Source organism: Magnolia sinica, chromosome 11 (genome assembly GCF_029962835.1).
Source record: "Magnolia sinica isolate HGM2019 chromosome 11, MsV1, whole genome shotgun sequence".
Taxonomy (NCBI): domain Eukaryota; kingdom Viridiplantae; phylum Streptophyta; class Magnoliopsida; order Magnoliales; family Magnoliaceae; genus Magnolia; species Magnolia sinica.
In genome coordinates, this window is record NC_080583.1 from 72858595 (window position 1) to 72883281 (window position 24687).

The 24687-nt window shown below is 41.3% G+C and overlaps 1 protein-coding gene across 4 annotated transcripts in view; it reads left to right on the forward strand.

Annotated features, from left to right (window-relative positions):
* LOC131219340 (probable inactive purple acid phosphatase 1) overlaps window positions 1–775 on the forward strand; it is a 41797-nt gene extending 41022 nt beyond the window's left edge. For all 4 annotated transcript variants that reach the window (XM_058214430.1, XM_058214431.1, XM_058214427.1 and 1 more), the window contains exon 14: window positions 621–775. The gene's annotated coding sequence lies outside the window, so the exon portion shown is untranslated. The remainder of the gene's footprint in view (window positions 1–620) is intronic.
* The last annotated feature ends 23912 nt before the right edge of the window (window positions 776–24687 follow it).

A 24687-nucleotide genomic window follows, 5' to 3' on the forward strand; every position in this document is an offset into this window, starting at 1 on the left:
CAAGAACTCTTGAGCCCTGTGGGTGAAATTTCCTAAATTTCATTTATACCAATCGAGTGCCTTAACGTTGGACCCAGTGGATGGCATGAGCCATGGTTGATTTGAGCTCCCATTGTCGAGGTCAGATGAGGAGTCTGACCGGCTTGCATGGCTGATTTGCAAAATGGGTTAAGGTCTGACCAGCCTGGCATAGTTGATTTGTAGAAAATGAGTCTGGGTCCAATCGCCTACTACGGTTGATTTACAAAAGGATCTGCTACCGTTTGGGCCGGGTGGAATTAATCAAGGGACCTTGGTTGATTTGATCCCCCATCGTTGAGGTCGGGTATGCGAGCCTGGACACCATAGTTGATTTGAGTACTGGATCTGGTGATTCCAGAGGATAATGAATCATCGAATAACTATATTGAGATGTGTTGGATATATGGCGATGTGTGGCATACATGATTGCATTGTATCATGTTCATCGGCATTATATGGCATTGCATATGAGTATCATTGCCCACTCTGATAGTGGTAAGTTTTATGATATGTCATAGAAATACCGCACACATGATAGATTCTATGTTGTTTCCATTGGCTTTTTAGCTCATGGCTTCCGTATTTTTATTTTTTTTCAGGTTGGGAGACTGAAAGAGTAGCATAGCATGGATTATACTAGCTGCACTCTGATGTTTCATTCTTTGGATTCCTGCGGTGTATGAGTTGAAACTCATGTATTCGTAGTACTTGTAAATGATACTTCGTAAAATAAAAAATTTGAGTTGCCCTCTTATTTCATTGGATTACCAACTGTTAAAAAAAAAATCACTTAAAATTTTCCAATCCCATTACAAGAGCAGAGTATGGGGGCCTGAGCTCCATTTTCAGGGTATGACACAGCCCACCCAATTTCGTTGGGATAAGGTTTAGAAGGTGATTATGATGATGATTTAGTACGTGCAAATAGACATGAGCTAGGCCGTGCTGGTCGTGTCCATGTAAACATTATATATTAGATATTTATTTATTTACATGGGTGAGGCTTGGGCTAGCCTTGAGGATTCTGGGTTGGGATTGGGCAAACATGAAGCCTGCCCTGGCCTGGCCGCTGTCGAGAGCCCTATACTTAACATTTGCATTAAAATTATGATAATTTAGTAATTGAGTTGGGATAAATTGAAAACGACAAAGATTTTGAAAGATTACGGAAGTACTGTCCATGAGTATTGCACAAAAATAATTAAAAAATAAAAATAAAAATCTCAGCTAGATCTGTCAAAAGGCCCAAAACTTTATAAATGTGGCTCAAATCCATTTACAAAGGCCACTCGCAATGGTCATAAAGAGATTTAGACTCGATTGATTACATTGGGCCTTTGATTCAGAAGTTATTGATAGATGAACAGTTAGGGCTGGCTTGTTTTACCAATTACTTGCAAATAGGCCATGATGGCTTCTGGCCATCATTTGGAAAAAGTTGAAATTCAGTGTAACGTCTCGGAAAAATCCGTATAAAGATCCGAGTACCACCAGGTTGAAATCACTAAGGACCAAATCCTTTAAAAATTAAACGAAATTAACTAAGTGCTAAACGAGATTACTGTGGAATTAGCACTAATCGCTTTAAATACGAACTACAAGACACAAAACTAAAATCGTTAACGCTGCATTACCTTAAAACTTAGGACCCGTCTCTAAACCCGGTTGCTTTTGGGAGCACACCGAAACTTCGTATCAGACCTGGACCGCGCGTCGAAAGTCCGATTATCTTGAAACTATACGGTTATGACCATTTTGTTGGACTTGACAACCACCTCGGAAATCAAGTCCTAATAATACCTAGAAACACACAACTTGAGCCCAGAGCGAAGTGTGTGAGAAACGCAAATATCTTTAAAAAATGAACAAGAACTTAAGTGAATTGAGTCGCTCACTTGCAGGCCAAATCTAAGGACTCAGACCGTCGGAATCTGACCAAATTACACCCTCGGATCAGGGAAAATTTCTAACACATGCCAGTGTACTTATGACCCTGATCGAGTACCGGTGACCGTTGAACTGTTCCTTAATGCATAGATAATAGAGAAATTTACTAGTGTACGACTCATTTATGACCCATTTACGTTTTGAAGCTCACTTCTTTTTACCTCACTAGAGTAAGCCCCAGCTGTACGGCCAAAGGTCGAAAATGCCCCTGCCTGTTCCTTCGAGCGGATACGTGGCGCTCGAAGACAAGCGCTGACACTCCTCGAACTCCGAGTTGTACGAACGGTTCAAAAGGGAGACGGATTGGCTACTCCCCTAACACCAGCCCCATGGCTGGTGGTCGGTGCTCTGTGGGCCCCACTATGATGTAAGTGTTTCATCCATTCCGTTAATCCATTTTTAAAGATCATTTTATGTTTTTATAAAAAAATTATAGGGATATAAATCTTAGGTGGGCCACACCACAGGAGAAAAATAATGAATGGATATTCGCCATTAAAATCCTCCAAAGGCCCACTGTACTGTTTATTTGACATCCAATATGTTGATTTGGTCATAAAGACCCAGATGAAGAGAAAAAATAAATATCAGCTTAATCAAAAACTTTTATGGCACCCAAAACGTTTTTAATGGTCAAAATTTATTCATCACTGTTTCCTGTAATGTGGTCCACTTGAGATTGAAATATACTTCATTTCTTTTTCTATGTCATAAAATGATATATAAAAATAGATGGACGGCATGGATGGCACACATACATCATGGTGGGCCCCACAGAGCACCGACCACCAGCCAATGGCTGGTGTCAGGGGTGTACGAACGCTTCAAAAGATATCAGAGTTACATGGGCCCCACAGTTACGTATTTATTATATCCACAACGTTCATCCATATTTCGAGATCATTTCGGAGCATTATCCAAGCAAAAAAAATCATATCCAAAGAGCAACTGGACCACACCACAAAGAGCAGCAGAAATTTGATTTTCACCGTGGAAACTTTTGTAGGGCCCACCATAACATTTATTTTCCATCCAATATATTCATAATGTCACAAAGACCTGGATGAAGAGGAAAAACAAATTTTGTAATGATCCAAAACTTCTGGGACCCCTAAAAGGGTTTCAATGGTAGACGTTCAATCTTCCACTGCCTTTTACAGTGTGGTCCACTTGATAGCTAAATCTGTCTTATTTTTCTTCCCAAGCGTTAGTACGAGTTCGCCAAATAGATGGACGGTTTGGATATAACACATACCTCATAAAAGGACCCACAAAGGCGGTAGGGATTACAAGGGAAAAAAAAGAGCTGGTATCTTTGGCTACGGATTATAACCGTAGCGATAACCGCGGCCAATGCTTTTTCAATATGTCCTCTACTATACATCGAAGGTCTTTCGATATGTACTTCGATATATCGAATGTCTTTCGATTAATCGGAAAAGGTCCAAAACTGTCCAGCAACTTTGCATAAAAAATCCTGCAATTTTCGATTAATCGAAGTGTATTCGATATGTATCGAAGATATAGCTACAGATTATAGCTGTAGCCATAACTGTAGTCCGTAAAAGTCTATGCAAATTTTTTTATTTTTTTATTTTTTATTTTTTAGTTTTTATTTTTTACATGGAGAACTTTATTCTACCTACAATTTTCTCTAATACATATCTATATAAATATGTATATATAAGCATATAAAAAAAAAATTCTCTCTTTTTTTCATTTATTACTCTATTCATTCAACAAGAATATCTTATAAACCAAAATTAGTTACTTGATGTACCCTATATGATTTTGGGGTAGGAGAAGATACTTTAGCCAACTAACCTAGTTATTTTCTAAGATTCCATCAGGCCGATGTTCGAAAATCCATTTCATTCACTTTGCGGTCAATTTCAATCAGTTCGTGGTCATTTCCATGCATTTCACCGTCAATTCCCTCCACTTCACGGACAATTCCATGCATTTCACGGTCATCCCAAACTATTTCGTGTTGATTCACGGTCGTTTCGAGGCATTTCGGGTCAATTCCCTTCACTTCACGATCATTTGCATGCATTTCGCGCTCAAATCGCTTCAAACCATGATCATTCCCATGCACTTCACGGTCATCCCAAACAATTAGTGTTGATTCACGGTCGTTTGAGGCATTTCGCGGTCAATTCCCTTCACTTCACGGCGATTCCCCTTCACGTGACCGCTGATCATGAATTAATGCGATTTGAGCGCGAAATGCATGCAAATGACCATGAAGTGAAGGGAATTGACCGCGAAATGCCTCGAAACGACCGTGAATCAACACGAAATTGTTTGGGACGACCGTGAAATGCATGGGAATGATCATGGTTTGAAGCGATTTGAGCGCGAAATGCATGCAACTGACCGTGAAGTGAAGGACCGTGAAGTGAAGGGAATTGACCGCGAAATGCCTCGAAATGACCGTGAATCAACACGGAATTGTTTGGGACGACCGTGAAATGCATGGGAATGATCATGGTTTGAAGTGATTTGACCGTAAAATGCATGCAAATGATCGTCAAGTGAAGGGAATTGACCGCGAAATGCCTCGAAACGACCGTGAATCAACACGGAATTGTTTGGAATGACCGCGAAATGCATGGGAATGATCATGGTTTGAAGCGATTTAACCGCAAAATGCATGTAAATGACCATGGAGTGAAGCGAATTGACCGCGAAATGCCTCGAAACGACCGTGAATCAACACGGAATTGTTTGGGACGACCGTGAAGTGCATGGGAATGATCATGGTTTGAAGTGAATTGACCGCGAAATGCATGCAACTGACCGTGCAGTGAAGGGAATTGACCGTGAAATGCCTCGAAACGACCGTGAATCAACACGGAATTGTTTGGGATGACCGCGAAATGCATGGGAATGATCATGGTTTGAAGCGATTTGACCGCGAAATGCATGCAACTGACCGTGAAGTGAAGGGAATTGACCGCGAAATGCCTCGAAACGACCGTGAATCAACACGGAATTGTTTGGAATGACCGTGAAATGCATGGGAATGATCATGGTTTGAAGCGAATTGACCGCGAAATGCATGCAAATGACCGTGAAGTGAAGGGAATTGACCTCGAAATGCCTCGAAATGACCGTGAATCAACACGGAATTGTTTGGGATGACCGTGAAGTGCATGGGAATGATCATGGTTTGAAGCGATTTGACCGTGAAATGCATGCAAATGACCGTGGAGTGAAGGGAATTGACCGCGAAATGCCTCGAAACGACCGTGAATCAACACGGAATTGTTTGGGATGACCGCGAAATGCATGGGAATGATCATGGTTTGAAGCGATTTGACTGCGAAATGCATGCAACTGACCGTGGAGTGAAGGGAATTGACCGCGAAATGCCTCGAAACGACCGTGAATCAACACGGAATTGTTTGGGATGACCGCGAAATTCATAGGAATGATCATGGTTTGAAGCGATTTGACCGCGAAATGCATGCAAATGACCGTGGAGTGAAGGAAATTGACCGCGAAATGCCTCGAAACGACCGTGAATCAACACGGAATTGTTTGGGATGACCGCGAAATGCATGGGAATGATCATGGTTTGAAGCGATTTGACCGAAAAATGCAGCAAACGACCGTGGAGTGAAGGGAATTGACCGCGAAATGCCTCGAAACGACCGTGAATCAACACGGAATTGTTTAGGATGACCGCGAAATTCATAGGAATGATCATGGTTTGAAGCGATTTGACCGCGAAATGCATGCAAATGACCGTGGAGTGAAGGGAATTGACCGCGAAATGCCTCGAAACGACCGTGAATCAACATGGAATTGTTTGGAATGACCGCGAAATGCATGGGAATGATCATGGTTTGAAGCGAATTGACCGCGAAATGCATGTAAATGACCGTGGAGTGAAGCGAATTGACCGCGAAATGCCTCGAAACGACCGTGAATCAACACGGAATTGTTTGGGACGACCGTGAAGTGCATGGGAATGATCATGGTTTGAAGCGAATTGACCGCGAAATGCATGCAAATGACCGTGAAGTGAGGCGAATTGACTGCGAAATGCCTCGAAACGACCGTAAATCAACACGGAATTGTTTGGGATGACCGCGAAATGCATGGGAATGATCATGGTTTGAAGCAAATTGACCGCGAAATGCATGTAAATGACCATGGACTGAAGCGAATTGACCGCGAAATGCCTCGAAACGACCGTGAATCAACACGGAATTGTTTGGGATGACCGCGAAATGCATGGGAATGATCATGGTTTGAAGCGATTTGATCGCGAAATGCATGCAAATGACCGTGGAGTGAAGGGAATTGACCGCGAAATGCCTCGAAACGACCGTGAATCAACACGAAATTGTTTGGGATGACTGTGAAATGCATGAGAATGATCATGGTTTGAAGCGATTTGACCGCAAAATGCATGCAAATGACCATGCAACTTAAGAGACTAGAAGAAGCACACTATGAACACAACTTGGAAAACATGGAGTGTGTACCGACATGGGTGTGTACTAACAAGCTAGCCTAAAAAAGTAAAACAAAAAAAAATATAAAAAAAAAATAAAAAAACACATTAGAAAAAAAACAGAAAAATTACACTTCGATATATCGAATAGAACACGATATATCGAAACTCTTTGATATAATCGAAGCCTAATCGATTAATGGTAGAGTAAGTTGTCGATTATATCGAAATCTAGTCGATATAATATTAGTAAGTGATCCTTACAACCGATCGATATATCGACTATTATTCAATTGATCGAAAATAGTCACACACTGTCCAGCGACAAAATACTTTTTAAATTGTATTATAGATATAATCGAGTAGATGTCGATATATCGAGGTATCGATATATCGACTAGATTTCGATATATTGAAAATTGTCAAAAAATGTCCAGCGTCAAACTGCTTTTTAAGTGCAATTATCGATTATATCTTCGATATTTCGATATATCGAAGTAAGTATATATCGAGTAAATATCGATATATCGAAAATGTACCTCAATGGTCCAGCAACCAGAATCTTATTGACTGGGGAAGGGTTTCAAGTGGAGGAGATGGGCCACCATTCGCTAATCGAGAAGCTCGATTTAAAAGAAGAAGGGGGAGGAGATGGTGATGGAATCGAGGGTATGTTGTTGTATGGGTCAATTGAGAATGATTGTCCATCATCATCTGGTAAAAAATTTCTATTGATCGAAGTGCTTAAAGAAGGATATGATAATGGACTGGAGGATGTGATATTGCATCGGTCAATAAAGAAATCATCAGGTGAGAGGCATTTCGCGGTCAATTCCCTTCACTTCACGGTCATTTGCATGCATTTCGCGGTTAAATCGCTTCAAACCATGATCATTCCCATGCATTTCACGGTCATCCCAAACAATTCCGTGTTGATTCACGGTCGTTTCGAGGCATTTCGCGGTCAATTCCCTTCACTTCACGGTCATTTGCATGCATTTCGCGGTCAATTCGCTTCAAACCATGATCATTCCCATGTATTTCACGATCGTCCCAAACAATTCCGTGTTGATCATGGTCATTTCGAGGCATTCCACGGTCAATTCCCTTCACTTCACGGTTAGTTGCATGTATTTCGCGGTCAAATTGCTTCAAACCATGATCATTCTCATATATTTCACGGTTATCCCAAACAATTCCGTGTTGATTCACGGTCATTTCGAGGCATTTCGCGGTCAATTCCCTTTACTTCACTGTCATTTGCATGCATTTCGCGGTTAAATCGCTTCAAACCATGATCATTTTCATGCATTTCACGGTCAACCCAAACAATTCCATGTTGATTCACGGTCGTTTCGAGGCATTTCGCAGTCAATTCCCTTCACTTCACGGTCGATTGCATGCATTTTGCGGTCAATTCGCTTCAAACCATGATCATTGCCATGCATTTCGTGGTCATCCCAAATAATTCCATGTTGATTCACGGCGGTTTGAGGCATTTCGCGGTCAATTCCCTTCACTTCACGGTCATTTGCGTGCATTTCGCAATTCGCTTAAACCATGATCATTCCCATGCATTTCGCGGTCATCCCAAACAATTCCGTGTTGATTCACGGTCGTTTCGAGGCATTTCGCGGTCAATTCCCTTCACTCCACGGTCAGTTGCATGCATTTCGCGATCAATTCGCTTCAAACCATGATCATTCCCATGCACTTCACGGTCGTCCCAAACAATTCCGTGTTGATTCACGGTCGTTTCGAGGCATTTTGCGGTCAATTCGCTTCACTCCACGGTCATTTACATGCATTTCGCGGTCAATTCGCTTCAAACCATGATCATTCCCATGCATTTCGCGGTCATTCCAAACAATTCCGTGTTGATTCACGGTCGTTTCGAGGCATTTCGCGGTCAATTCCCTTCACTCCACGGTCATTTGCATGCATTTCGCGGTCAATTCGCTTCAAACCATGATCATTCCTATGCATTTCGCGGTCATCCCAAACAATTCCGTGTTGATTCACGGTCGTTTCGAGGCATTTCGCGGTCAATTCCCTTCACTTCACGGTCATTTGCATGCATTTCGCAGTCAAATCGCTTCAAACCATGATCATTCCCATGCATTTCCCATGCATTTCGCGTCATCCCAAACAATTCCGTGTTGATTCATGGTCGTTTCGAGGCATTTCACGGTCAATTCCCTTCACTCCATGGTCATTTGCATGCTCTCGCTCAATTCGCTTCAAACCATGATCATTCCCATGCACTTCACGGTCATCCCAAACAATTCCATGTTGATTCACGGTCGTTTCGAGGCATTTCGCGGTCAATTCCCTTCACTTCATGGTCAGTTGCATGCATTTTGCGGTCAATTCGCTTCAAACCATGATCATTCCCATGCATTTCACGGTCATACCAAACAATTCCGTGTTGATTCATGATCGTTTCAAGGCATTTCGCGGTCAATTCCCTTCACTTCACGGTCATTTGCATGCATTTCGCGATCAAATGGCTTCAAATCATGATCATTCCCATGCATTTCGCAGTCATCCCAAACAATTCCATGTTGATTCACACTCGTTTCGAGGCATTTTGCGGTCAATTCCCATCACTTCATGATCATTTGCATGCATTTTGCGCTCAAATCGCTTCAAACCATGATCATTCCCATGCATTTCGCGGTCATCCAAAACAATTCCGTGTTGATTCACGGTCGTTTCAAGGCATTTCGTGGTCAATTCCCTTCACTTCACGGTCATTTGCATGCATTTCACGCTCAAATCGCATAAATTCATGATCAACGGTGAAATGCATGCAACCGACCATGAAGTGAAGGGAATTGGACCGCGAAATGCCTCAAACGACCGTGAATTAACACTTAATTGTTTGGGATGACCGTGAAGTGCATGGGAATGATCATGGTTTGGATTGAGAGCGAAATGCATGCAAATGATGTGAAGTGAAGGGAATTGACCGCGAAATGCCTCAAACGACCGTGAATCAACACGAAATAGTTTGGGATGACCTTGAAATGCATGGAATTGTCCATGAAGTGGAGGGAATTGACGGTGAAATGCATGAAAATGACCACGAACTGATTGAAATTGACCGCAAAGTGAATGAAATGGATTTTCGACCATCGACCCAGGTTTGTTAGCTAAAGTAGCTTCTCCTACCCCAAAATCATATAGGGTACATCAAGTAACTAATTTTGGTTTATAAGATATTCTTGTTTAATTAATAGATAAATAAAAGAAAAAAAGAGATATTTATTTTTTTTTATGCTTATATATACATATTTATATAAATATGTATTAGAGAAAATTGTAGGTAGAATAAAGTTCTCCATGTAAAAAATAAAAACTAAAAAATAAAAAATAAAAAAATAAAAAAATTTGCATAGACTTTTACGGACTATAGTTATCGCTACAGCTATAATCTGTAGCTATATCTTCGATACATATCGAATACACTTCGATTAATCGAAAATTGCAGGATTTTTTATGCAAAGTTGCTGGACAGTTTTGGACCTTTTCCGATTAATCGAAAGACATTCGATATATCGAAGTACATATCGAAAGACCTTCGATGTATAGCAGAGGATATATTGAAAAAGCATTAGCTGCGGTTATCACTACGGTTATAATCCGTAGCCAAAGATACCAGCTCTTTTTTTTCCCTGTTGTAATCCCCACCACCTTTTGGATCATTACAAATTTTGTTTTCACTCTTCATCCAGGTCTCTGCGACATTATGAATATATTGGATGGAAAATAAATGTTATGGTGGGCCCTACAAAATTTTTCACGGTTAAAATCAGTTTTCCCGTTGCTTTCTGTGGTGTGGTCCAGTTGATTTTTGGATAAGATTTTTTTTTTTGATAATGCTCCGAAATGATCTCGAACTATGGATGAGCGTTGTGGATATAATAAATACGTAACTGTGGGGCCGATGTAACTTTGATATCTTTTGAACCGTTCGTACAACTCGGAGTTCGAGGAGTGTCAGCGCTTGTCTTCGAGCGCCACATATCCGCTTGAAGGAACAAGCAGGGGCATTTTCGACCTTTGGCAAGCCTTCCGTACAGCTCGGGCGTATTCTCGCAAAGGAAAATAAGGTGGGCGTAGTTTCCTAAATGGGCCATAAATGGGTCGTACAGTCGCAAATTTCTCTAAAATGATCTGAGAAAATGAAAATACGGCGTGGATAAACATGTCAGGGAGCTTAAGTCCGACTGCATGCAGAAAAGGGGCTCCCAGATGTGCTCTGTTGGATCGGAACAGTCCGTATTTGGTTATAACCTAAGTATACCATGGCCCTGGGGCCATTCTCATCACTTCTGGGCCTATATAAGGGCCTTAAACCCTCTCTCTCCCTCCACATACGAATATGCAAACCCTATAGAGAGAAGAGAGAGAAAAGAGAAGGAAAGAGAGAGAAAGTGAGAGAGAGAGAGTTGGCAGTTGTTCCTGGGATTCAATCCCGCCGCTCCACGTGCTTAACCACCCTTCCCATGTCGCCATTCCGGCGATTCCGATTCCGTTCTTAGGTAAGAAAACCTAACCCTAATCTGTTTTAGGATTTTTCAATAGTGTAAATGGTGGAATAACTAACCTATTCCCTGTTGTAGGTTGTTGTGGTGCCGTAGACAAACACTTAGCTTTTAAACTGAGTTCGTTACGAGTCTACTGGCGAAAGGTGCGGACTATGAATGTTTAGGTTATGGTTTTCAAGGCTTTCAATGTCAGTTAATGATTTATGACTGACTTGAATGCTGTCATATGCTTAGATACGATGTTTCCCACACTTTACACATATATATGAACTATGTTGAATATAGTGAAATCCATGTGTTTGTTGATATGTTTGAATGAATATGGAATTATGATTCGTGCTTGCCATGATTATTGATTGTAAATGCATGATCGTTGTATACGGGGCATCTCCTTTGTGAAAGGATTTGCTATAATATGTGTTTTAACTAAGTTATTACATGTATGTAATATGTGTAGTCTAAGTGTTTGATAAAATGCCTCAATGAGGAAATACTTGTTGAAATGCATGTAATGAGGGTGTTGAGATAGGATTCTCAATTCCCTTAACTATGGCTATAGTTTCTTTTATATAACCTATATCGCTACTACGTACTTTATGGTTGAAATGCCTATGTATGCTAACATGTACCCTACTACGTACTTTATGGTTGAAATGCCTATGTATGCTAACATGTACCCCATGTGTTTATTGAAATGCTCATGTGAGATATGTATTTGATTTCAGTTGCCATATGCTGTTTTGGCTTACTATATGTGAATGATATTGTTTGGAAAGTGATTGAGGCTACAAGGTAGTCCAGGCAATCGGTAATGGTTTACGATAGGTGGCCATACTACTTAGTTATGACAGACATGCTCGATAAATTCGAGTTGTATGCTACTTGTCGACAGTGGTTAGGCCACACGGAGTGCTTACGCGTTTCATGTCGATCGGCTCGACGTATGCTCGTACCAGTAGAGCTTGTCAAGTAACCCGATGTATGTTCACCATGTATGGATGCTATTGCTTGAACTTGAGGTACTAAACTCACCAGTGAAAACTCCGTTAACCTTGGTACCTTAATTCGCTAAGACTCATGAGCCGAACATGGTGGTATGGGATACTGTGGTCGAGTTATCGGCCTACACTGGGGCGACGAGCCTCTCAGTAGTGACCAGTGAGCAACCCAAACTCGTGAGCCGAATATGGTAGTATCGGATACTGTATTCGAGCTGTCGGCCTACGATCAGGTGACGAGCCCGTAGTGACCTCGAGCATACACTAGAACTACGTTAAGGTGACGAGCCTTTCCGTAGTAAACTAGAGTATAAACCAGGCCTACGCTAACGGTGACAAGCCTCTCCGTAGTGACCTAGAAACCATCTATCGTATGTCACTACTAGGATTGATGACCCTAAATGGATCAATATTTGGTTAATGATATAAAGGGAGGTGCCTTAGCTTCCCAATCCTGCTGTATGGATATTTCTAGTTAAGAACTTGGCTAACACGACCATGCATCGCATTGTATAGTGCTTTGGCGAGGAAGTGCACAGAGGAAGGGGAGCATGCTGATCGTAAGACGTTGTCGCAAGAGGGAGTGCAGGCGAGGGCATGCATCATTAATACATATCACGTTTGCATTAAACAGAGTACTTAGGGATGCTTGATTGTATTGCTTTATCATTACTGCTTGATTGAATTGATAACATGTTAACCTTTGGCTTATAGCTCCATTGAGTTGATCACTCACTCCCACGTTCTGGGACAGTGCTTAAACACCAACTAGACCCTGTTGTAGATGTAGATGATGGTGATGCTTATGAGGCAAAGCCAAACTATTACGATGATGAGGAGGAGTTCTCCTATATGCAACTCTCTGGCAGGTCTATGTAGACCTGGAGTTGTGTTGACGGGGCTGCAGGGTTTTGGATAAAGAACATTACACTTTCTCATTTTGTACATTTTGGAACTAAACTTATAATTATTTATACTTTGAGGCTTGCTATTACTCTTATAAAGTTTATATACATATCATAGTCTTCCGCTTGCGTAATTTAATTTGTCCCTGGAGTATAATATGCTGTTTTGGTATAATCTCATTCATGTTTAAGGCACTAATACGAACAACATTTAATCATCATTATCTATGTTGTATAAGTGATGCATTGGAACTCGGGAGTTGAGTCTATGCTCGACCCCCGATTTTCAGGGCATTCAGTAGTCAGCTCAAGCTGACTTACACTCACATGACATTTATGTAATTTCTCATTTTTCCAAGGCATTTCCAGTGGAGAGAGATGCCGCATCCAGAATCCTCCAGGCTAGCCCAAGCGACCTCCTCTCTCGCTCTCCATCACTGATGCCATCTCCCCAGTTTGCCATCACTGTCCCCTCCTCTATCATAGGCGTGTGTGGCCCTGCAAAATCATATAGTGTTGGTTCATCTCAGGTGTGCATAATACCCTCATCCTCCCATCTATTGTCTTGTTCCTCCGACATGAAGTGCGTGTGATGTAGAGCGGGCCACGGACCTATTCTTGGCCCAGATGGACCAAAAAAAAAGTCCAAACGAAAGCGGACGTAATCTATCAGATCTGGCCCAGTCTTACGTATGTCGGTTGGCCCCAGAACAAAATTTCAGTCAAAATTCATAGGTCGTGCATCTTGTGACTCATTCTAGATCTTTTAAACAACATCTTTTTTTCTCAATCCGGAATGAATATTTCTGATCCGGACATGCTTGGGCCCAGTTACATTATGCCCCCAAGTAAGACTGAGGCCAAATCTGATGAATTACGTCCGCTTCCATCTGGGCTTTTTTCAGTCCATGTGGACCAGGAATATGTCTATAAACCTCTCTACATCCGCATGATGGGCTAATTCTGCGTAGTTTCCATTGGGAGAAATTTATGATTTTATGACAGTTGGAATTCATTCACAGTACCGCATCGATCATATCACTCATAAAAAAAAGACCCAGATTTTATGATGTCACAATGGACCTTCTGCTTTCGGACTATATTATTTAAGAACTTGATTTCTCAAACCTTCCCTCTTTTCTAATTCGGTCTGTGTTTATATTCTCGCAGATGTTATATGATTACTGTTTTATGTTTTCACAATTTTTTTAATTTTTCTATTGTGTGTTGAACTTGGTATGAATTCTAGTTTATTAATGCTAAAAATCATAGCTGTAATGATATCTTTATAGATTCCAAAAGGAAAATAAGGATATCAGATTCTCACCAAGATAATTAAAAGTTCTAACTAATAAAAATCCTAGTAAATTTTAAAAAAGATATAGGCCCATAAAAAATTACTTGTTTTTCGAGATCCTGTTATTAGCCCTATCCATATACATTTTGATTGCCAATTCATATTGGATCCAGTTGCATTCTATTGGAATTGAGAGGAGAATAAGCCAGACGGATTTGATTTGAGATATCTCATTGTTTGAGGAACCCTATGTTGGGGAAAATGGTGGAATCACGTAGAGATGAATTTAAGATAGCGATAAAAAATCACCAATCAAATATAAAGAAGAACACAACGATTTAACATGGAAAACTCTTTTGAGAAAAAACTATGACATAAATCGATAGAAATTCACTATGAAAGCAAAACTTACAATGAGAGAACGCTTACCCTATACAAATAATCTCGAATCTCACCCTTATTCCACCGCTTTGAAACTCTAAAACTATTTAGAAACCCTCAAATACAACACTCTAGATGGTGTATGAGTAAAGGATTGTAGGTTATTTTCAGCTAGAGCTGTTTTTTTAGCCTATATTAACCATGCGGATGATGATTTATTCAACTAATGGCCCAATAACCATTCAACGATCAATACACAAGAGTGGGGAATCCGACAAAGTGGACTTTGGCTTCATCACAACAGTTCATTTTGTGGCCCTTAATTTGTATGATTCAATTGAGAATTCACTAATTGGATCATTGAGTGGTCCACAACAGTTTCCCCCAATGGCTGAAGGGACCTGATTAGGTGTTACCCGGCCCTTACTGTGGGGCCTACCTTCATGATGTAGTGTATATCCACGCGGTCCATCCATTTTTCCAGCCCATTTCAGGACGTGTTTTAAAATTTTTTAAGCATATCCAAATCTCAGTTGGACCACACCACAGGAAACAGTGGTGATTAAACGCCCACCATTAAAATTTTCCATGGGCTACATAAGCAGATTCGTAATGTTTACTGGCCATCCAACCCGTTGATAAGGTCAAGCAGAACTGCATGGAGGGAAAACACAAAGATCAGCTTGATACAATGCTTTATTGTCCTAAAAAAGCTTTTAATGCTCATTTACCACCTTTTCAAGTGGTGTGGTCCACCAGAGATTTCAATCTTCTTAAGTTTTGGTATAAAGTACTAAAATAAGCTGGAAAAACGGATGGGCGGCGTGGATATACAACACATTTATCAAAGTGGGCCCCACACGGTAAGGGTAAGGCTAACACCTAATCGGCTCCTATGGTTGAAACAGCCAATGGTTCTAATTTAACAAGTGGAAGTACATTAGTCTGAAAGTTAGGATTCCCGACTCTGTGTAAACTTTCATTCTGGGCCATTCAGAGTGTGGTCCACCAGCTAATGGAACTTATAGCCGTTGGATCTGTGAGTCATGACTATCAATTAGAGTTGATCGCGGAGTACCAAATACTCATGGAAGAGATTTGCTACAATACATCCCTATTTCAATGGAAGAGGAGGAACTTATAGCCGTTGGATCAGTGAGTCATATTTCAATGGGTTGGACAGTAGACACATCTTAGAAGATTCTGAACATGGTCCACAAAACAATGGTTCATAAGCCATCCATATTCAGAGTAAAAAGAACTTAACGATAATTGTGTGTGTGTCTATATATATATATATATAAAACTGATGAGAACTTCCCATGAGGTCGAGCTATGTGGGTCCCACCGTGATGTGTGTCAAACATCTACCCTATCAGTCTGATGCACCATTCCATGGTGGGCCATAGGCTTAAAAATCAAGTCAATCCATGACTTGGGTGGACCGCATTACACACAACAGTTGAGAGAGGTTACTCTCCCATTAAAACATTCATAATCATTTATTGGGCCTATCGAGATGTGGTTCACAAATTCAGCTCATCCATTGTGTGTGTCTCACTTGGATGAGAAGTCAAATCAAGTTTTAACCACATCCAAAACTTAGATAGGCCCCCACCAAGTGCTTTTATATATTTTATGCTTCTCTTCACATAGTTTTTTAGAGCTGTACATGAGTCGATGGCTCGACTCGCTTCGACTCGAAATTTGATTCGGATTGAGTCCAATTGGTTTCTAGAGTTCAAAAAAATTTCAAGCCGAGTTCAAGCTTGCCCGAGCTCGACTCAACTCGGATCGAACCTCAACTCGAACCGACTCGGATCGAATCAACTCGGTGACTCAGTTATTTTGATATGAATGCTGCTCGCCGGGTGTTTGATTAAATGACTTAACGAAGTGTCGGTGAGGAAGGAATGGATACGTTGGTTGTTTGATTTTGATGCTGCTCGCTCAGGTGTTTGATTTTGATGCTACTCTCTAGGTGTTTGATGAAATACCTGTAAAATATTGTTACTGTTTTACATTATTTCAGAAATTGAAGATGCGTTCTAGTTGTTTGAGAAAATGTTGAATAGGCTCGAACTCAGCTTGAACTAGCCTGAGTTGCTGATCGAGCCGAGCCGAGCTAACAAGACAGGCTCGAGGACCGAGCCGAGTCAAGTTCGAGATGGGGCTAACTACTGGCCGAGCCAAGCCGAGCTATGCCAAGCTTGACTCGATTCGACTCGTGTACATCTCTAATAGTTTTAGATGGTATGGCCCACCTAAGTTCCATAGACAATTGATTTTTAGGATATCCCATAACTTAACGAAGACCCATAAAATGCACGGTGTTGATATTCGATATATAGGGAAATTGTACCATAAGGTCAACCTCATGAGAACTTTCCACCAGCGTGATGTGTCGAACATCTACCCCATCAGTCAAATGCACCATTTCATGGTGGGCCATGGGCTTAAAAATCAACTCAATTTGTGATTTGGGTGGGCCCCACCACATACAACAATTGATTGGGATATCCCATAACCTAAAGGGGACCCATAAAATGCACCATGTTGATGTTTGACACACATCAAGTTGGGGCCCACATAGCTTGACCGCATGGGTTCCCATGAGGTTGAGCTATGTGGGCCCCATCGTGAACCCATGAGGTCAAGCTGCGTGGGCCCCACCGTGAACCCATTAGGTCAAGCTACGTGGGCCCCACCGTGATGTGTGTCGAACATCTACCCCATCAGTCACATAAAACATTCCTTGGTGAGCCACATGCTTAAAAATCAAGTCAATTCATGACTTTGGGTGGGCCACACCACATATAATATTTGAGAGGAGTTACCCTTCCATTAAAACATTCAGAATCATTTATTGGTCAACTGAGATGTCGTTTACAAATCTATCCCATCCATTGTGTGTGTCCCACTTGGATTAGGGGTCATACCATGTTTAAGCCGCATCCAAAACTCATGTGAGCCCCACTAAATGCTTTTTTATTTTGTAGGCATGTCTTCATGTGAGTTTAGATGGTATGGCCGAAACGAGTTCGGTATATGACTGAATTTTAGGATATCCTATTACCCCCTAAAATGCACATTGTTGATGTTCGACCCACATCATGGTGGGGCCCACACAACTCGACCTCATGGGAAGTTCCCATGAGCTCAACCTCATAGTACCATTCCCCCCCCCCCCCCCCCCCACACACACACTGTAGCGCCCTGAAAATCGGGGATCGAGTAAAAGTCCAATTTCCGAGTTTCAACGCATCACTTATGCAACATATTTAATGATGATTAAATGTTGTATGTATTAGTGCATAAAACATGAATAAGATTAAGCCAAATTAGCAAAATATAATCCAGGGACAGTTGTAATACGCAAGCGGAAGACTAAAATAAGTATGTATAACTTGATAAACTAGTTTAGGTTCCCCAAAGTATGTATGCATTGCCAGCTCATTAATTACATGTATTGTTTCAAAGTACAAAATATCAAAAATATAACAGTCCACTACAAGTGTAACCCTGAAGCCCCGTCGATTCAGAACGGTCTACGAGAACCCGCCTGAATACTGCATATATGAGAATGCCTCCTCATTATCCTCAAAGTCCGGCTCCGCCTCGCAGGCTACGCCATCATCTGAACCTACAACAGGTTCTGGTTGGTGTTTAAAACACCGTCCCGTAACGTGGGAGTAAGTGATCAACTCAGTAGAACAATAAAGCAAAGGTTAACATGTTATCAATTCAGTCAGATAGTGATGATAAAGCAATACAATCGAATATCCCTAAGTACTCTGATTAATGCAGGAATGGTATGAATAAATGATGCATGCCCTCGCCTGCACTCCCTCAGCAATCTTCATCTAACGGTCGCGCATGTCAGTCACTTCCTCGTGTTCTCTACACATCGCCAAACGGCACATGCAATGTGGTGCATGAGTATGATTACCAAGTTCTTATTAGTCCTTTTCATACAGCAGGATTGGGAAGCTAAAGTACCTCCCTTGTATCAATTCCCAAACGATGATCCATTCTAGGGTCGTCAGTCCTAGTAAATCTCATACGAAGATATGGTTATAGGTCACTGCAAAGGGCTCGTCACCTTATCAGTGCAGGCCTATTGTACTCTTGTTGCTACGTAAAGGCTCGTCGCCTCTACACAGTCTTAGAGTACACTCGAGGTCACTACAAAGGCCTCGTCACCTTATCAGTGTAGGCCGACAGCTCGAATACAGTGTCCCATACCATCGTATTCGGCTCACTAGACTGTGTTGCTCACTAGACACTACGGGGAGGCTCGTCACCTCAGCGTAGGCCGACAGCTCGACCACGGTATCCCATACCACCATGCCCGGCTCATGAGTCTTAGCGGATCGAGGTACCAAGGTTAAAGGGGTTTTCACTGGTGAGTTTGGTACCTTAGATTCAAGCAGTAGCGTCCAAACATGGTGAACATATATCGGGTCAATCGGGTTACTTGACGAGCTCGACTAGTACGAGCGCACGTTGAGTTGATCGACATGAAGTGCGTAAGCACTCCGTGTGGCCTAACCACTGCCGACATCCCAAGTACGGCTCGGATTCATCGATCACGTCCCATGTGGCGAAACAACCTCAGCCACCTATTCAGTGCCTGTTACCGATTGCCTGGACTATTCCGTAGTCCCAAACATATCCAATTCCAACAAGTATTCATATGAGGTAGTCAAAGCAGTAACGAACAAGTAATTCAAATCCTACAACCATTTGAGCAATTTATGAAATACACATAACATGAATTCACACATATGCATTTCGTAAGTAAAACAGACAACATAGTGTAGGTGCAAGGAGGGATTTATACACAAAACTAAGGTAGTTGAGAATCTTATCTCATCACCCATATAAATTACATTTCACCAAATACTCACTCATACAAACATTTTATCAAACACTTATACTACACATATCATATACATAACATGAGTTGATTATAACATATATTTGGATAGATCCTTCTAGCGAGGAGTTGTCATATACACAACCATCATGTAACTGCATTCCCTAGACATAGCAGGCACAAATCATGGTCCCATATTCATTCAGCCATTTCTACAAACACTTAAGCTACACGTTACAACATACATGACGTATGTTGGCGTAACATGTATTAGGGCAAATCCTTTCGCCAAGGAGTTGCCATAATTACATCAATCCTATATCCACGACGGATAATCATGTCAAGCACGAATCCCAATTTCAAACTCATTCAAACATTTCAACAAACACATGAAATACACTAAACTCAACATAGTTCATATATATGTGTAGAGTGTGGGAAACAACGTGTCTAAGCATGTGATAGCAATTCAAGTCAGGCATAAATCATTAACTGACATTGAAAGCCTTGAAAACCATAACCTAAACATTTATAGTCCGCACCTTTCGCTAGTAGACTCGTAACGAACTCAGTTTTAAAACAAAGTCTTTGTCTACGGCACCACAATAACCTATATCAAGGACTAGGTCAGCTATTTCATCTATTACAATAGTTGGAAACCCTAAAACAAGTTAGGGTTAGGTTTTTTTACCCAAGTACGGAGTCGGAATCGCCTGTATAGCGATACATGAATGACAGTTGAGTGCGTGGTGTAGCGGGATCGAATCTCAAGAAGAATCTCCAACCCTCACTCTCACTTTCCGTCTTTTCCCTTCTCTTTGCTCTTCTCTCTCTCCTAGGGTTTCTCAAATTCGTATGAGATGAGAGAGAGAGAGAGGGTTTAAGGTCCTTATATAGGCCCAGGATTGATGGAAATGACCCCAGGGCCAAGGTATACTTAGGTTATATCCAAATATGGACTGTTTCGGTCCAACGGAGCACTTCTGGTGGCCCTTTTTCCATGTGCGGTCGGACTTAAGCTCTCTGACCGTGGATCTAGGTCAGGCTGAGTTTTCATTTCGATCGGATTTACAAATCAGTCGTGGCGAACCAGTTTCAGTTTAACGGTCACCGGCACTCGATCAGGGCCACAGTACACCGATATGTGTGGGACATTTCTCCTGATCCGAGGGTGTATTTGGGTCAGATTCTAATGGTCTGAATCCTTATATTTGACCCGCAAGCGACACGATTCAGATTATTTAAATTTAGATTTTATTTCTAAATATTTTCACGTTTCTCACACACTTCGCTCCGGGCTCAAGTTGTGCATTTCTAGATACAATTAAGACTTAAATTCTGAGGGGTTGTCAAGTCCAGTAATGCTGTCATATCCGTATAGTTTCGGGGTAATCGGACTTTTGACATGCGGTCCAGGTCTGATACGGAGTTTCGGTGTGCTCCCGAGAGCAACCGGGTTTAGGGATGGATTCTATATTTTAGGGTAATGTTGCGTCAATGATACTGCACGTTTTAGGTTTTGCAGATCATATTTAAAGTGATTAGTACTAATTTCACAAGTACTCTAGTTTAGCACTTGCTAATATTAACTTAATTTCTAAAGGTTTTGGTCCTGGGTGATTTCTGCCTGAGGTGGTACTTGGGTCCTTGTATGGATTTTTTCGAGACGTTATACACACACACACACACATATGTGTGTGCGGTCGACCTCATGGGAACTTCCCATGAGGTCGAGTTGTGTGGGCCCACCATGATGCGTGTCGAACATCTACCCCATCAATTAGATGCACCATTCCACAGTGGACCTAGGGCTTAAAAATCAAGTCAATCCGTGACTTGTGTGGGCCACACCACATATAAAATTTGAGAGGGGTTATCTCCATTAAAACATTCATAATCATTTGTTGGGCCCACTAAGATGTGGTTCACAAATCCAACCCATCCATTATGTGTGTCCCACTTAGATGAGGGGTCAGACCAAGTTTTAGATGCATCCAAATTTCAGATGGGCCCCACCAAGTGCTTTTATATGTTTTAGGCATGTCTTCACATGATTTTAGATGATATGGCCCACTTGAGTTCAGTATACAACTAATTTTTAGGATATCGCATAATTTAAAGGGGACCCATCAAATACACAGTGTTGATGTTTGACAAACATCATGGTGGGGCCCACACAGCTCGAACTCATGAGAAGTTCTCGTGAGCTCGACTGCATAGAGCTCCATAGCCCTATAATAAAGGAGGGGCCACCGTGATGTGTGTTGAGCATCAATACCGTGCATTTCATGGGTCCCCTTTAGGGCATGGGATATCCCGAAAATCAGCAGTATACAAAACTCATGTGGGCCATACCATCTAAAACCATTTGAAGACATGTCTAAAACATATAAAAGCACTTGGTAGGGCCCACTTGAGTTTTTGATGTGGTTGAAACTTGGTCTGACATCTCATCCAAGTGGGACACACACAATGGATGAGTTGGATTTGTGAACCACATCTTGGTGGGCCCAATAAATGATTATGAATGTTTTAATGGGAGGGTAACCCCTATCAACTGTTGTATGTGGTGTGGCCCACCAAGTCATGGATTGACTTGATTTTTAAGCATGTGTCCCACTATGGAATGGTGCATTTGACTGATGGGGTAGATACTTCCCATTCATTTAGAGATTTTTCCCATTCCTCAATGTTAGTACGGTCAAAATGCATATATATATATATATATATATATATATATATATATATATAGAGAGAGAGAGAGAGAGAGAGAGAGAGAGAGAGAGAGAGAGAGAGTAATGGTCTCCTGCAAACCATACCACAAGGAATTTATGTGCGAGCTTTTATGTAAGCCGTGAGATGAGGAGAGTGGTTGGGATTTAGTGTATTGAGAGAGGGAGAGTCTTAAAAAAAAAAGACTGTCTCCTACACTCAATTAGACACTCTTAGAATTGCAAGCAGATTTCACGCAAAAGTCTTTCGTTGGAAGATCCTGTGCAAGGATTCTGTGTAGGGCCCACTATGATGCTTGTGATAAATTCAACCTGTCCATCCGTTTTTCGAAATCATTTTAGGACATGTGACAAAAAATGAGGAGGATCCAAAAATTAAATGGGCCAGATGAGAGGAAATAACAGGGATTTAGTGACCACTATTGAAACATTCATATGGCTATAAAAGTTTTGTATCGGTTTATGTTCTTGGTGTTTTCATTTCATCTCGGTGAAAATGACCTTATAAGCAGTTTGGATGGAATATAAACACCAAGGTGGAGCCTATGAAGGTTTCAACGATAAGCATTCCTTTCCCCTCTATTTCATCTCGTATGACCCATTTGAATTTTGGATCCTCCTCATTTTTGGTATAATGTTCTAAAATGATATCTAAAAATGAATGGATGGGTTGAATTTCACACAAAGATCACAGTGGGCCCCACACAGAATCCTTTAGCAGGATTCTCATGAAAAGGCTTTAGCAGGAAATCCGTGTCCCATGGGTTTGGAAAACGGACTGGCTACTCCCCCGCCACCGGCCAATGGCGAGTGGTCGGTGCTATGTGGGCCCCACTATGATGTATGTGTTTCATCTATGTCATCTATCTATTTTTCTAGATCATTTTATGGTATGAGACCAAAAATGGGGTATATCCCAATCTCAAGTGGACCACATTACAGGAAACAGTGTTGAATGGACGTTAACCATTAAAATTTTTTTGGGGGCCATAAAAGTTTTGGATCAAGCTGATCTTTGTTTTTTCCCTTCATACGGGTCTGTATGACCTAATCAACAGATTGGATGCCAAATAAATAGTACAGTGGGCCTTGGGATGATTTTAACCATGGGCATTACTCTCCCCATTTTTTTTCTGTGGTGGGGTCCACTAGAGCTTTTGATCTGCCTCATTCTTTGGATAATGCCATAATATGATTTCTCAAAATGGATGAACGGTGTGGATATAATATATACATCATAGTGGGACCCACAAAACTTGGTGACGTTACTTCGACTACTCAACCTCTCATTAGGTTATCCGCGTCCCACTTAGAGATGGAAGTGGATTTGCTGGTGTACCACACATCAGCTATATAGCTGGTGTATTAACGTCAACAAGTTCTGTGGGTCCCATCATGAGGTATGTGTTATATCCAAAACATCCATCCATTTGGCAAGCTCGTCTTAAGGCTTGAGCCGAATGATAAGACAGATATAAAGATCAAGTAGACCACACTGCAAAAAGCAGCTGGGGATTGAACGTCTACCAATGAAACCCTTTTGGGGGTCACAGAAGTTTCTGGTCAATATGAAATTTGTTTTTCCTCTTCATCTATGTATTTGTGATCTTATTAACAGATTTGATGGAAAATAAACATTATGGTAGGCCATACGAATTTTTTAATGGAGAAAATCATTGCCCTCGCTGGTATTTCTGGTGTGGTCCATTTGAGCTTTGGATATGATTCATTTTTTGTTTAATGGTCTAAATTGATCTCGAAAAATGGATGAACGTGTGGATATAATAAATAAATCAGTGTGGGGCCATGTAACTTTGATCTCCTTTGAACCATTAGTACAACTTGGAGCTCGAGGAGCATCGGCACCTGTCTTCGCACGACGCAACACGTATCTACACCAGCTATATAGCTGGTGTGTGGTACACGAGCCAATCCGCTTCCTTCCTAGACGGAAGGGGATTGCTTAGCTTACTGAGTAAACTGTGTGAGGTCCACTATGATTTATGTATTTTATGTATTTTATCTTCTCCGTCCATCCATTTTCCCAGATAATTTTATGACTTGATCCCAAAAATGAGGTATATACAATGTTCAAATGGACCACATCACATGAAACAATTGAATTGAACTTCTACTGTTAAAAATTTCTTGGGGGCCACATAAGTTTTGGATCAAGCTTATATTTTTGTTTTCCGTTCATCCATGTCTATATGATCTTATGAATAGGTTGGATGACAAATAAACATCACTATGGGGCCTAACAGGTTTCAATGGTGGAAATCATTATCCTCACTTTTTCCTTGGCATGATCCACTTTATCTTTGGATATGCTTCAATTTTGGGATCAACCACTTAAATTAGATGGAAAAACGGATGGACGGTGTAGATAAAACACATACATCATGGTGGGGCCCGCATAGCACCAACCACCCTCCATTGGCCAATGGCGGGAGTAGCCAGTCCGTTTCCCAAAACTCACTGGACACAGATTTCCTGCTAAAGCCTT